We start from the raw sequence: 15,176 nt of genomic DNA on the forward strand, positions 1-15,176 counted from the left end.
TGTTCGTGATGGTGTTCTTTCCTCAAATGCAAACAGAATGGAGCACAAGGTTAATGAGTTTCAGACCAAGCTGAAGCCAGAACACAAGGAATTAGGACAAAGTGGAATAACTCCTGGGAATGCTATGCAGCATTTTATTACCTGTTATAGCAAGAGGAGGGAACTCAGACTGTTGTCAGAAATTAACTGGGAATGTGGTTCTAACACCAGTTCAGCCTTATTGTTGCTGATGTGAGAGGTGACATGCTGCATTCCTAAGTCTGTACCTGGTCTGTATGGATGTCTATGAAATCAGAGCATCAATGTTGCAAGGAAAAGCAATGATTAAGGCCAGGCTGGGTAACATCACTAGGGATACGTTTGCAGCATGAACTACAATAATGTGACCAGGCATTTCAAGTTACTAATGAGAATGCACTTGTGATACCTTTAAACAGTGCTAATTTTTTTTTTTTTTTTTTTTTTTTTAACCAGGGTGAAATCATGTGAATAAAAGTGGGGTCTGAACACGTCATTAAAGCTAGAAAAAATATAAATGAGGGTGTTGAAAATGATATTCTTGGTAAAATGCTTCCTGGCTTCTAGGCATGCAGTAAAGTAGTCACAGCAGGCAACACAACAGTCTCCTGTTGAAGGGCCTCAAAAAGCTTTATCTGAAAGAATGAATGGTTTAGTCTTATTTACAGCAGTCATGTCCTTTTCCCTTTCCAATGTTAAGCTGATGCTAAAAGTACCTGTTTAAGCCTATTACATAAGTGCTAATAATACAGAGACAGTATTGATTTTCTAAAAAAAACCCCAAAACTGTAGAAACTTATGTATTGAGCTTATAATTTTGTGAGAACAGAGGATCTCAAGCAAGTGGAAAGCCACTTTGTTCATCTGGCTTGTACCTGGTTTCATGGAAACACAAACACTTGAAAAAAAGCAATACTTAAACTGTTGAAACAGGCATGGGTGCAGTGCTAAGCTTCTGCTTCATCAACAGAAAAAAAATCTTATTCTTTGGTCCTTGGTGCCCCACTTAAGGCTATTACCTGATGGCTCTTGGGACTGTGACTTGTGAGATAGGAAAAGCTGTAAAACTGGTGAATTTCTTCCTTGGAGTGATAGCTGAGAGCTGTGTTTTAGCATTAGCTGAGCAAAAGGTTGGCCTGGATATGGACAGTGAAAAGCCATAGGTCACTCTACCCTGTTCTCTTGGATCTAGTTTAGAGCACCTTACCTTTTGTTACATTTGTCTTTTAATGTTTGCCAAATCTGTGAAGGTTGGACTTGACTTTCGCACCTGATGATCTTAAAGGTCTTTTTCCAACCTAAATGATTCTAAAAGAGTGAAAAAACCTCTTCTTTACTTGCTTGGGGTTACTTTGCCCATTATTGTGACTGGCAGGTGAGTGTGCATATGTTTTCACACAGCCAATAAAATGCAGGACGGTTCAGCACAAAGAGGGTGGGTCAGGGCACTCCAAGGTAATCTCTGAAATTGCCTGAATGCTGGTGTTCTCTGGAGACCTTTCCCAAATTAATTACAGGTAATTGTGAGAAAGTTGGAATGACCATTACCAATCATGGTGGCATTCCCCCAGCAGAAATACTGTCCCTGTAAGCCCCAAAACCACTTAAGGTGTATTGTAAGTAGCAAGATTGGAAAATGCAGATCCTGTTTCCAGCCCTCTGTGTTTAGTCACTGGCAGTGTATTGAAGGCTCTAGATCCATCTATGCTAAATTAAAGCTTTGGCCTGAGCACTTAACAAAGGAGGCTTGGAAAGATTATGAACACACTTAGTGTTTTATTCCCCTAGGGTGTGCAAATTTCCAAAGCTGCTGTGATAATCTTGGCCTGGAGATCCAGCACAGAGCATGTTGTCTGTGGGGCTGTGTGTCCTTGGCTCACCATTAGTTGGGAAGAGGGGTTCTGAATTCTGAGTTTGCATATGTCCCTGCTTTTAGAAGCAGTCTGAACAAGTGGAGGAACAGTTCAGCAGAGCCATTACAGTCTCTTCTGTACATGATGTTTGGGCACATTTTAAAGCCTTTATTTCCTCAGCCATGAAATCTTATTTGAGTGGTTTCATTCTATCTTGGAAGTAGTCTAGTCATGGCTTTTCCAACATGTGTTTACAAGCCTCTCTGAGTCTGCTTGCCATAGTAATTCCTGGCTACATTGTATGGGGAATGTCTTGATGCTCATAGGGTTTGGAGAGAAAAGCATTCCGAGTAGAAAATTACATCCACAGTTTCTAGTGGCATGGACCAAAGCAAAATGCCCAAGACTTCTTTAAAAAGTCTTCCTCTTTGTAAGGAATGTGCATTCTTTATATTTTCTCTGTTCATAATAAGGTCACACTAATTCCATCAATATATACAACTGTTCTCATTTTACCCTTTCTCTCTGCTCACTGTCATTATCCAAAATAGTCTTCAACAAGAAAAAAATAGATTAAACTAACCTCCTCTGGTTTTTTATGTGCACCTTCCTAGTTAAATGTGTTTGAGCTGCTGAGATATCACTTGTTGAGTCACAGCAAACCCTTTGTCCACATTATGAGTAGTAGATATTTAATTGCCTGCCGAATTAAATTGTTCTTTCCACCTTCCTGTGATTATTTTCCCTTATCTCCTTTGACATTCACATTAAAATGTAACAATGTTGTAATTATTTTGAAAATAATGAAATTACTTTTCCTGTGAGACACTCAATCTTGGTAGCTCTAACAAGGTAGCAGGGTTGGGCGGCAGGCAAGTGTCACCCTGCAAAATATGAAAGAAAGGCACAAAGGGAGTTACACACATTATTTAAGAAGGGAGGGATCATCTTGATGTTGCCTGAGGCAGATGTGAAGCTGAAGATCACTGTGTAGAGTAGGAGCATCTAGGTTTTGTGTGCATCAAGATCCTGATGAAAGAGACCCAAGATGAGTCAACAACCCAATGTGGAAGGCGTTACATCAGCACACTTGTAATCCATAATTAGGGCAGTGTGGACCAGAGTGTGGGAAGTGTTATCCACCAGCAGTGACCAACACTTGTCTTCCAATGCTCACTTCCACAGTGGAGCATTCACAGCATTCCTGAGGAGCTGAAGTTATGAATGCCAAGGTCTGGTAGTCCCAGTATTCTGATTCCTCCCCCCTCTTCAAGGGGAAGAGAACTCTTGGCTCCTTATCTGAGCACAGTGTTTCTCCTTGTGAGTTCTGCATCCTTGTACTTTGCACTCATAGCCCTGGATGATGACTTTTAACTTTCATATTTCAAAATACAGTAGAAAAAACCGTAATCTTTTGGACTGTTTCTAGATTCTCACCTGTTCTGACTTATTACTGTGTTTTCTGCCACCATCTAGGGTTTTCCTAGGGTGTTCCCAGGGATCTGAAAACAAAGGTGTTGGTTCAGTCATTTCCAACGTTGGCTTATGGGCAGAAGTCCTGATTAAGCAGCATCAAAGTCTCCCTGTCAACCCTGGAAGCAGAGGGCTTGGTTTAGCTTTTCAACTTGTCTGTCCACACAGCAGTGGCAAAGGGCATTGCAAACAGGTGGTGGTGGCTGTTCACAGAGCGAGGGAACCCTCATTCTAAGCCTTGGGAATTATTTCAGGTTTAATGTAGAGTGTGAGGTGCATCCTGGTAGGTTTTGCCCTAATAATTTTGTATGCAGCAGCCATAGAAATGTCTGCGTGCCACACGCTGGGGTTTGCAGCTGCTCAGGTGTCTCTCACCCGTCCCACCTGCCCACTCCTGCTTCTGCACGGCCCTTGGGACATCTGGTGGCCAAAGATGTCCTGGTATCCCACACGGAATCCCGTGGAATTCCGAGCGCCCCAAGTCCAGGCAGCACGGCAGGGATGGCAGTAACATGCCCACCCATCCAGCCAGCAAAAGTTTAACACAAAACTCAACAGATAATTAGTTCAGCTTAACCAGCTGTCTTGTTGTATGGGTGCACCTTTTTCCATACACAAACGCTGCTGCTCCAGTTTGAAAAGCAAATGGGTTACATTCAGGCTCACTTAAATGACACCAAAAGGTGCTTTTTGACCTGTCTGAAATGGCCATGGGATCTATTAATACATTGTACAGTTTATTGTTTCTTTTTCATAGTAATTTATAATTTGTTTTCCAAAACAAATAAAGAGAATTTGCTTTGAAGGATCTGTGCTAGTCCAACTGGGTGATGACCCAGTCCAAAAGCTGGCAGATTATTCTTTTCTTTTCCAAAGGTAGGAAAATATGATGATCAAACATCACACAGGTCTTTTTTTTTTTTTTTTTTTGAGGATAAAAAGCCGCCTACTTCATCTCCTGCATTTAAGTTTTGTACATGAGTACAAAATAGTTAAGCTGAAAACTATCAACAGTAATATATATCTAGCAGTTGATCTGCATGTTTATTTAACTCTTGCTTTCAAAGAAGAGGTTTGCAATGGACTTGAGATTCATATAATTTAAATTAACTGTAAATTATGTATAATTTATGTCAGCCATATTTGCAGAGTAAAGTTCTGTTTCTTTCACTGAAATTGGGTGGAGGATAGAAATCTGCACTATCAGAACTATTTGCAGCATAGCCAGAGATCAGAGGTGTTTTACAGGGCAAGCACCAAGTCTTTGGAACAATTCCCCACAGCACATTTTCACCACAAGTCTCCTCCTGACAGTGTGTATCTGGGTCTGAAAATGGGCTGTCCCCAGTAACCATTGTGCATCTCTGAAACTGGCAATATTATACAATGAATAGTTGCCTTCTCTGTGCCTTCCTGGATCTATATAAAATTTGCCATGGCTGAAATCTGTCCTTTGGGAAGTTCCAGAGGTAATTGTCTGGAGTTAACTTACAGGGCTCCTGTCAAAAGGAATTAGTATTTCAGCAAGTCCTTGGCCAATTCCATGGCAATACTAAAATAGCTAGCTGCCTTACACATCATCTGGCCTTGCTTAGGTGGAGCAACTCAAATGTTTTAAAAAGAAAAATAGTTATCATGCTTCCATTGCTTTCTGCAGCAAAATTCTTCTGGCCAAAAAGGTTTCAAGGGAGTGAGTGTCTTTTTTTTTTCTCTCCATCTATCTCTATTTATAGCTTATGAACGTTGGGAAATGTATGACAAGAAACTGGGAGAGGAATGGATTTTAGGACTTGAAGGTCAAATATTTTGTTCAAGGGGAGCCCGAGTTGTTCATGATGGAAAGGACAATCTGATGGCAAAGCTGTGTGCTGTGTTTAAGGTACACAGCTGCAAAGGGAAACTGATTAAATTCAGGATTAGATCTTCAGTGGGCACAAAGGATTCTTTCTCACACACATGCAGTGCTCATATGGAGTCCAGAGCCTCTCTTGAAGCTCTTTTTGATATGAAATTGAGTGGTCTTTATGACCAGATCAAGTGCTCTTTTTCCTCATTGTTCATAACAGTAGTTGCAGTCTGAGAAAATAATACTCAATATCAGTAAGAAATATTGAAGGAAGGACAAATGAAACTGTGTTCCATCATGAATTTCTTTCCCTACAACACACTTTCTCATGGTCATTTTATCCACTGATGACTGCATCCCAGCTGGAGCAGGCTGGCAAAATTAATCCAAAGTCCTTGAATTCAAGATGATTTAAATGGACAGGGGATCCTTCTCTGAGGTTATCAGTTTGTAGTTGTCTGGCACTTTGCCTTCAAACTGTGAGCTGTATAATCCTTATCTTGGTAAAGTCAGCAGCAATGTCTTCACTGACTTTTAGCAGAAGTGGACCTTAGATCATTACTGCTCAACTATGATCCTTTGAATCATTTCACCCTCAACAGCATACAGCTGTGTGTCAGATGTGATTATTTCATTGCTCATTCAGGTTTTTTTTCTCATTTTCTTCTGATTTTATATTGCAAATGGTATTTTGCCTTCACTTTTTCATATTTTACTAGACTTAATTTGAAATACATTGGTCTTACAATTTTTAACACTACCCATTCCTCCTGTTCCTTGTACTTTTCAATTCCACAGTCTGGGCTGGGTTGTTAAAACATCTTTCCTATAAGTAGAGTAGCACTTCATCTCGGAGCTCTTTGGAGGCAATGTCCAGTCACAAAGTCTTAGTCTAGGTGCAAGGTTGCTCAGAAATTGTATCTGGGATTTGACTCTTTTTAGATTTTTTAAATAAAAAAAAAGTAAAAAGGAGAAAAGTATTCAAGTTTGCATTATGTAGAACAAATTTTCCTGAACTATTGTTTTTAAAGTTAGAGGTCTTTTTGTTTTAAAATCATGCTTCTCACTTGTGGTGGTGGGGGAGGTAAGTCAACAAACTTGAAATATATCTGTGTTACAGGGCTCACTTCTAATTCAGCTGACAGGTCCAGGTGATGCCAAAGAAAACAGAGAGCCGGTGGAAGGGTGAAAGTAACATTCTACTGCTCTTATGTTACTTGGAATTGCATGTGTTTATGAACATACTTCAGGTAGTGGTGATCCTGCCTTGATAACTTCAGAAATTAGAGGAGGCTTTGGTTCTGCTCTCTTTGAAATTGTTTTTCCTGTATATGCTACAAGTGTACAGGTGCAATGTATAATACACATGTATGCAATGAGTATTTGACTCAAAAACCAATGCTTTCGAATCTTTGAATTATTTAAAATAGAGGACTGAGGAATGGTTTCAGCTGAAGTCGGCTGGGTAGGTGATGTCAGTAACTGACAAATTTGACCTAATTCCTGTTTATTGTGATACCCGGTATTTTTTGGCAAATTATGTACACAAATATCCTGAATATTTTTCTTGGCAGACAGCATGAATACCACTCTTGCTTTATTCTCTTTGTCTTGGCAAATACTTTATGGCAAGTATTCATCCCCAAATAAAGTGTGAGATCATGTGCAGTGCAAAGCCCATTAGGTCATGTATTTTGGCATTCTGCTGGGCTGCAAGGTCTGCCACAAGCTTGGCCAAGCCGTGCATGATGCTGACAGTGTTTCCCATGCAGTAAGAATCAGTTTTTTCTTTGTGCACAGAAGTGTGTGCTTGACGTGGTGAGTAGTGGTGGTGTGGAATAGGGTTAGACTTGTTTGCCTAACCAAGACTTGTGTGCAGAAATGACACACGTGAAACTATGTAATGGTTTGAAAGCAAAACCAGTGAGAAACTCCCAGTCAGAAATACAATTTAAAAGGAAAAAAGAGAAAAATAAAATACATGCAATAGTACAAAAGAAAAACCACTGACAGAGTCAGAACCTGACATCCACTAGTAGTAGCAGCCCAGATGATGTGGTCTTGTTAAAGTAGTGATCCTGCAGAAAGGTCTGGTAGCTCTTGTCCTCTGAAAAACAGTGGGTAAGTTCCAAATCTCAGCTTTTATCTAGGTAGGAAATGCTTGTCTCCTCCACCTGGTTGGAGCATCTCACAATAGGATGATGTAATTTTATCAGTCCTACAGTGGGACTTAATGGCTCATTAACAGCAGATATCTTCCTGGAGAAAGGATGGATCATGGGAAAGAAAAAGAACACTGCCCCATCTGTTTTTTAACAGATGTAACCTAGGACAAACTGAGATGTTTAAAACATGCCCTTGTTAAGACTTTTTAAAAAGAGAATTTACACCCACTGTTGCAGTCATATGCTTTTTTTTCCATCCTGCCCACTATCTCTCTACTTTTTGTAGACATCTTCTTCTCCCACTATGTCCCCTGCCCCACTGATGGCTTGTCAGCTTCAAATACCATCCATTGCCATGAGTAATGATCTCCTCTTGAAGTGTCTCCCTGGGAAATCTGAGACTTTGACTTCTCCATCAGTATTTGCTCTGCTGCTGCCGGCTCTGACATGTCCTTCAGTTACCAGAGCAGAAGTCAAGGGGGCTGGTGCATGCTGAAGCTCCTTTTCCAGCAGTGCCCCAGGGGTATGAATATCTACCTGCCTCTAACTCATTTTGAAAACACCTGCTAACTGGCTGACAAATGGAAGTTAGTCACTTCAATATATACATGGATATGGCATTTGATTTTAGAAATTACAGTGCACTGGAATTGCAGATGGGCTGCATGCACAACGCTTCTCACTCACCAAGCTTAATGAACCCCTGGTACCCCTGATGAATGTTGTAGTCCACACATGTACTCTGTTTTTATTCAACATGGATGTAAAATTCACTGGAATCAGTGGAAGAACTCCATCTAGAAGCATGTACCCTAATCAGTGGTGAAGCCAAGAAGTGGTAACTGGCAACCTGATGGCCAGATCAATCCTGCAGTAGGTTGCTAACATGATCCTGGGGGGGGGGGTCTGCTTACAGGCTGAGTTACTGTTCAAAAGAAGTTAAAAAAGGTGCTGCCAGAAGTACTTTGATAGTGTTGTCTGTTTTTAAAATATTCCTTTTCATTCACTTTCCTTCATGCTTCCCCTAATAAAAAAATAATAATAATTTAAAAAAAATCAATATTTACATTTTTGTAGCTTGGCCACTCTTCATACATGTAAAAGATAAACCAGAGAAAATTGACTCAGTTTAGGATGGAACTTGAAATGCTTATGAGGGGAACCATAAGAGACAATTATCTACCTTAATATGGAGTCTATGTGAGAACTGAGGGGGCCTTTTTCAGTCCTGTTTTTCCAGAACACACACTGTAAAAATTCAAAAGATACAAATCTGCATGTACCTGGTACAATACTTCCACACATTTGAAATTTTATTCTAGAGTAGCAACAAGACTCTTGACAAATTCTTACTATTGTTGACTATATCTTCACCAGAACTCTTGGAGGATGTGGAAGATGGGGGGCAATATTGGAATGTCTTGCCTGTGCTGCTGTTGTCCTTAAGTAATCACCTGGAACTGATTATCAAAAGGACTCATCTATTCTACTGTGCCAGGAGGGGAATCAGGTACAGGTGGTTTATCAGCTCCTCAGTGCAATGTGTGATGTGACAGAGCTGTTCACATAAACCTTTGTAAATCCACATTGAGGTGTTTCATGGCATGGTACAGAATTGTGAAAACAATGTAATAAACATCCCAAAAAGATGGATACTATCTAAAATTACTTACCTGTTATCTCTTGATACTAAGGATATGCTCAAACAGGGCAGTTGATTGTTGATGGATACAATTGTTGTCCTGGTTTAAGAGAGACTCCGGAGCACTGATGCTTCTCTGTCAATTCTCTGTTTCTTAGATATTTCTGGATTAAATCTAAAAAACTGGCTTTGTTTAAGTCCCTCTAACAATTGGCAATAGAGTTAGTGGAAAATAGCCTACTTGGCTAAGACTCCCACACTGTCTGCTGTAGCTTCATTTTACATAATTTGTTTTGTTGAATTTTGCACACTCCTCACCTCAAAAAAAAAACTTTTCTAGATGGTGAATGATCTGCCACAAAATCTTCTTGTGCTCACAGATGGCTTCAAGGCTTATAATTGTTTTGAAACGTGGAACTGTTACTTCTGAAAGACAAATATATACAAAAAACGTACCCAAATCAAATCAAACCAAAGTGTTTGGTGTTCAGATGGTGCCACCTTGGCCTCTGGACCCATGCTAGCCTGATTGTGGGTGTTGGAATAAAGGACCCCATGTAGGAAGCTATCCTGGGCAGAGCAGAAAAGTTGCATTTTGATCACCCTGCATAGCACTGCAGACCTTCTTTTATGTAATTGAGTTAAATTGGGCTGACAGTGCAAAGGGCTGATAGTGAAATTGACAATTGCACCCCAAGTGCTGTGTCCAGTTTTGGGCTCCTCAGGACAAGGAAAACAAACTCCTGGAGAAAATCCAATGGAGGCCCACAAAGAGGTTTGGGGGACTGAGGGAGCTGAGCCTTTTTTATCTGAGAAGACTGAGAGGAGATTTCATTAGTGCAGATAAATATGTCCAAGGGGTGCGCCAAGAGGATGGTCCCAGACCGGTTTTGGTGGATTCCAGCAACAGGAAACCACCAAAATGGCCATAAATTAAACCCACTCAAGATGAGGAAGAACTTTCCACTGAGGTTGGCAGAGCACTGGAACAGGATGCCCAAGAGGATCATAGAGTTTCTCTCTCTGGAGAGATTCCAACCTCACCTGGATATGTTCCTGTGTCACCTGCCTTGTCAAAGGGTGTTGGACTGGATGATCTCCAGAGGTCCCTTCCAACACTTACACTTCTGTAATTCTGTGATATTTTGATGTTAGAAGAGGCAGAGATGGAGAACACAGCTTGGCTTTGAAATTTGGGGATGGGAACAAAGGGGAAACCCCAGGGATAGCAGCTGGGGAGGTGGGGATGTGTCCTGGCTGTTTCTGGGGCCAGGCTGTGGTGCCCTGCTCCGGAGAGGGGATAGTGATGATGCCTAGAGATGGGCAAAACTTACTTGTTGATGATGGCAAAAGAAGGGGTCAGCAGGACCAGGGAAGTGATCCTTCCCCCTGTACTCAGCACTGCCGAGGCCATACCTCAAGTGCTGTGTCCCGTTTTGGGTTCCTCAATTCAAACGCACTACAGGCTGGAGCGTGTTCAGAGAAGGGAACGGAGCTGGGGAAGGGTCTGGAGCCCCAGGAGGGGCTGAGGGAGCTGGAAAAGGGGCTCAGCCTGGAGAAAAGGAGGCTCAGGGGGACACTTCTGGCTCTGCACAACTCCCTGAACAGGAGATGACAAAGCTTCAAGCTGCACTGGGGAATTAGGAAGAATTTATTCACAGAAAAAATTGTTGGACACTGGAAGGGGCTGCCCAGGGCGGTGGGCGAGTCAGCGTCCCTGGAAGTGCTGGAGGAACAGCGGGATGCGGCTCTCGGCTGTCCGGAGGGCACGGCGGTGCCTGCTCACGGCTGCGCTCGGCGTCCTCAGGAGCCGTTTCCAACTTCATGGATCTGCGGTGCCGCGGGGGCGCGCAGGGGCGGGCGCGGGGGCGCGCCCCGGGCACGGGCGGCGCCACGTGGCCGCGCGGGCTCCGCGCTCCCGCCGGCAGGTGGCGCGCGCCCGCCGCTGCCGAGGCGCGGCGCGCTCCCGCTCCCGGCACCGATCCCGATCTCGGCCCCGCTCCCGCCCCTGATCCTGATCCTGATCCTGGTCCCGACCCGATCCCGCTCCCTCTCCCGCTCCCAGCCTCGTTCCCGCCCCTGATCCTACTCCCGGCTCGCTCCCGCTCCCACTCCTGATCCTGCTCGTAGCTCCACTCCCGGCCCTGCTCCCGGTCCGCCGGCACCCGGTGCCGGGCACTGGCCCCCGGTGCCAGGCGGGACCCGGTGCCGCTTCTCCCCCGTCCCGCTATCCCCGCCGTTCTCCCGGCACGCTGCGGGAGCGGCCCCGCCGGGGAACCGCGGCCACCGCGGAACCACAGGGTCAGTGAGGTTGGAAAACAGCTCTGGGATCATCGAGTGCGACCCCTGACTGTCACCTTGTCACCCCGACCAGAGCAATGAGTGCATTCCCGTGTTTCCTTAAACACCTACAGGGACAGTGACCATCCCTGGGCAGCGCAGTCCAATGTCCAATCACCCTTTCTGTGCAGAAATTCCCCCTGATGTCCACCCTAAACCTTTGGTGGTGCGACTTGAAGGTTTGTCCTCTCATCCTGACACTTGTTCCCTGGAGGCAGAGCCTGATCCCCACCTGGCTTACCACTCCTGTCAGGGGATTGTGGACAGTGAGAGTTGTCTGAGCCTCTGGAGCTCCCTCAGCTGCTCCTTATCAGACTTCTGCTCCCCACCCTTCCCCAGCTCCACTGCCTTTCTCTGGACTTGCTCCAGGACCTTAGTATCCGTCCTGAAGTGAGAAACTCAGAGCTGAGCACAGCACTCGAGGTGTGGGCTCAGCAGTGCCAGCACAGGGACAATCCCTGCCCTGCTCCTGCTGCCACACCACAGCTGGGACAGCCCAGGGGCCATCGGCCTCTTGGCCACCTGGGCACCCCTGGGCTCGTGTTCAGCCACTGTTGATAGGCACCACCAGGTCATTTTCCACCTATGCCCTTTCCAGCCACCTTCCCACCAGCCTTTGGCACTTCAGGGGCAGAAAAACCCATCTGCAAGAGTCATGTGATTTCCTGGGTTGTTTGTGGGTCACATAGCAGAATCTAAATTTTGATTACCCCCTGTTCTTTGCATTCTAATATCTTGTTTTCTTTTCCTCTAAGTTTAGATTTGATTTTTCTTATGCTTCTTAAGTTTTCTTATGCTTCCAGTGTTACCTCATGATTCCAAACACCATGCTTCTCCATCAATCTGGTTAGTGCTCCATGTGGCATTACAAGGTGCTACGTGTCAAATACATGTTAAAACCTTTGTTGAGAGGAGGAAAAGTGTCAGCAAAACTTCAGCCCTGGACATGAGAAGAGGAGACATATGTCTGCTTGGGGAACAACTGCGTAAGGCCCTCTGGGAAACCACTTTTGAAGGTGCTGGGGTCCATCAGTGCTAGTGGTTTTTCATGCACCACCTCCCAGGAACACAGAAACAGACAGTTCCAGAATGCCATAAGTCAAACAGATGAAGCAGAAGGTGAACTTGATTAAGCGAGAATCTTTTTTGGAAGCTTCAACCAAAATGAAGGCATTTCCCTCATAGAAGCAACGTTCAGTGACACAGGAGGAATACAAAGATGCTGTTGTCCACTGTAGGGAGAAAATTTGTGCAGCCAAAGTCTCATTGGAGTAGGCCCAAACTGTGGGGGACCATAAAAAATGGTTTTATTAAGTATGTTAATAGCAAAAGGCAGTCCAGAAATAACTTGAGTCCATTGATGAGGTAGTGACCTCAGAAACAGGGACATGGGCAAGGGAGAGGTGTTCAATGCTTTGTTCTCTTCCATCTTCACCACAGATGACAGGTTAAGGGGTCCCAGTGCCCTGAGCTGGAGCATCATGGATATGAGAATGATCAACACGCAGTTGTCCCTGATCTTGCATAGGATGTGCTGCTCCAACTGGATCCTTATAAGTCTATGGTGCCTGATGGAATTTATAAAACAGTAGCCATTGAGCTGCTGATATCATGGCAAAGCCTCTCTTGATGGTTTTTGAATGGTCTTGGGAATCTGGAAAAAAATCCCAGTTGACTGGAAGTTGGTGAATGTTCCAGTTTTCAAGAATTGCAAGAAGGGCAAATTCAAGAATGGCAAGAAGGATGACCCTGAAAGCAACAGGCTTGTCAGTCTCACTTCAGTGACTAGTAAAATTATGGAGAAGATTATTCTTGGAGATATTGAAAAACACCTGGAGGACACACTGGTCACAGCCAGCTCAGGTTTATGAGGAGAAAGTTTTGTTTTCCAAACTTGATTTCTTTTTACAGCAGCATAACCCACCTGGTTGATCAAGGGAGGCCAGTTGATGTAATATTTTTGGACTTCAGCAAAGCTTTCCATACTATCTTCTCCAGGATCCTTCTGGACAAAATATCCACCCCACAGCTGGATAAATACATCAGATGAAGGTTGAGCAATGGCTCGCAGGTCAGGCACAAAGGATTATGTGACTGGAGTGACATCAGACCAGGACCTGTTGCTGCTTGGTTTCTACAGTGTTCAATTGTTCCCTGTGTTCCTCAACATCCTCAAAAATTACCTGGATGCAGGACTAGAAGGAATACTAGGCATGGTTGCCAATGATACTGAGTTGGGAGGAGCTGTTGCATCTCCTAAACACAGAGAGGCCCTGCAGAGAGACCTTCACAAAATGAGAGTGGGACAATCACCAACCATGGGAAGGTCAGCAAGAGAAAATGCTGGATTCTGTCCCTGGGATGGGATAACCATGGATCTGTGGACAGACTGAGGGAAGGACCTGGGGCTCCTGGTCGATGGCCAGCTGGATGTGGATCAGCAGTGCCCTGTAGCTGGGAGGGACATTTCTGTCCTGGAGGCACCAGCTCCAGCATTCAAGCCAGGGAGGGATTGTCCTGTTCTCCCTCACCTGGAGTATTGTGTGCAGTTCTAGGCATCACAACATAAAAATGACACTATACTATCAGGAAGAGTGCAAAGGAGGGCCCTGGGGATGGGGAAGGGTCTGGAGAAGCCATTGAGGAGCAGCTGAGGCCACTTGGTGTGTTCAGCTGGAGAAGAGGAGACTGAGGGAAGACCTCACTACAGTCCTGCAGCTTCCTGGTGAGAGGAAGAGGAGGGGCAGGCACTGATCTCTGCTCCCTGTGACAGGGACAGGACCCATGGAACGGTCTGAGGTTGTGTCAGAAAAGCTTTAGGTTGGATATTAGGAGAAGGATCTTCATCTAGAGAGTGATTGGTCACTGGAACAGGCTTCCCAGGGCAGTGATCATGGCACTAAACCTACCAAAGTTGAAGAAGCATTTGGGAACCACTCTCAGGAGCATGGTGTGACTCTGGGTCTGTCCTGTGCAGGGCCAGGAGCTGGACTTGATGGTCCCTGTGAGTGCCTTCAAGCTCAGGATATTTTGTGATTCTATGATCCTATATTTTAGTTTCTACAGTTTTTGAAATCTTCCTCCTGACTGTGTCAGGGACCTTTGGCTGATTTACATGAGCAAGCTGGGAAGAAATTTCTCGCACAAACACCATTACTTTTTTTCCTTGTATATTACACACGTGCACACACACTGAGCATACCTTGGAGGGGTGTTCTTGCTGGATTGCACCTGAGTTCTTCCCCTGCTCACAGATAACCAAGAGAACAGCTTTGGCCTCCTGAGATTTCTCCTCTGCTCTCACCAGACAAGCCCAAACATCAGGCAGCTGTCTGGCAGCCTTCATACTTCCTTTGTTTAGGGATGTGGTGTTTTTAAATCTGTGAATTGGCAACGTGACTGGGTTTCAGTTCTGCAGAGGGAAGCTACACGGGTAATGTCACCTGTCACCCAGAGTGCAACGTTTTCAATGGCATTGTCTAATAAAAACATGCACAATAATAGTATTTGCAAGTCAGCTGGGTTTAATTTCATGTGCATTGGCAGTGTAGGATAGAGTCATTCTCTCAAAAAGCTGATTTTGTAAATAGCTAAGGGCCCACACTGAAGACTTGTGGAAGGACATCTTCACTGCCAAGTGCATAGCAGTCTTTACTTATCCTTAATGACAAATTATTAATATAGTTCAGGCAAACACATAATTCTCATCAGCTCCTTGTTTTTTGTCATTCTCTCCGGTCTTGTCCTTGTAAATTCAATTTCACAGGCACAATCTGTAACACAGCAGGTGCCAAGTGTAGCCTTCTTGTTTCATAGGATCCAACTAACTGTCTATGTGG

Source organism: Erithacus rubecula, assembly GCF_903797595.1.
Source record: "Erithacus rubecula genome assembly, contig: SUPER_Z_unloc_7, whole genome shotgun sequence".
Taxonomy (NCBI): Eukaryota; Metazoa; Chordata; class Aves; order Passeriformes; family Muscicapidae; genus Erithacus; species Erithacus rubecula.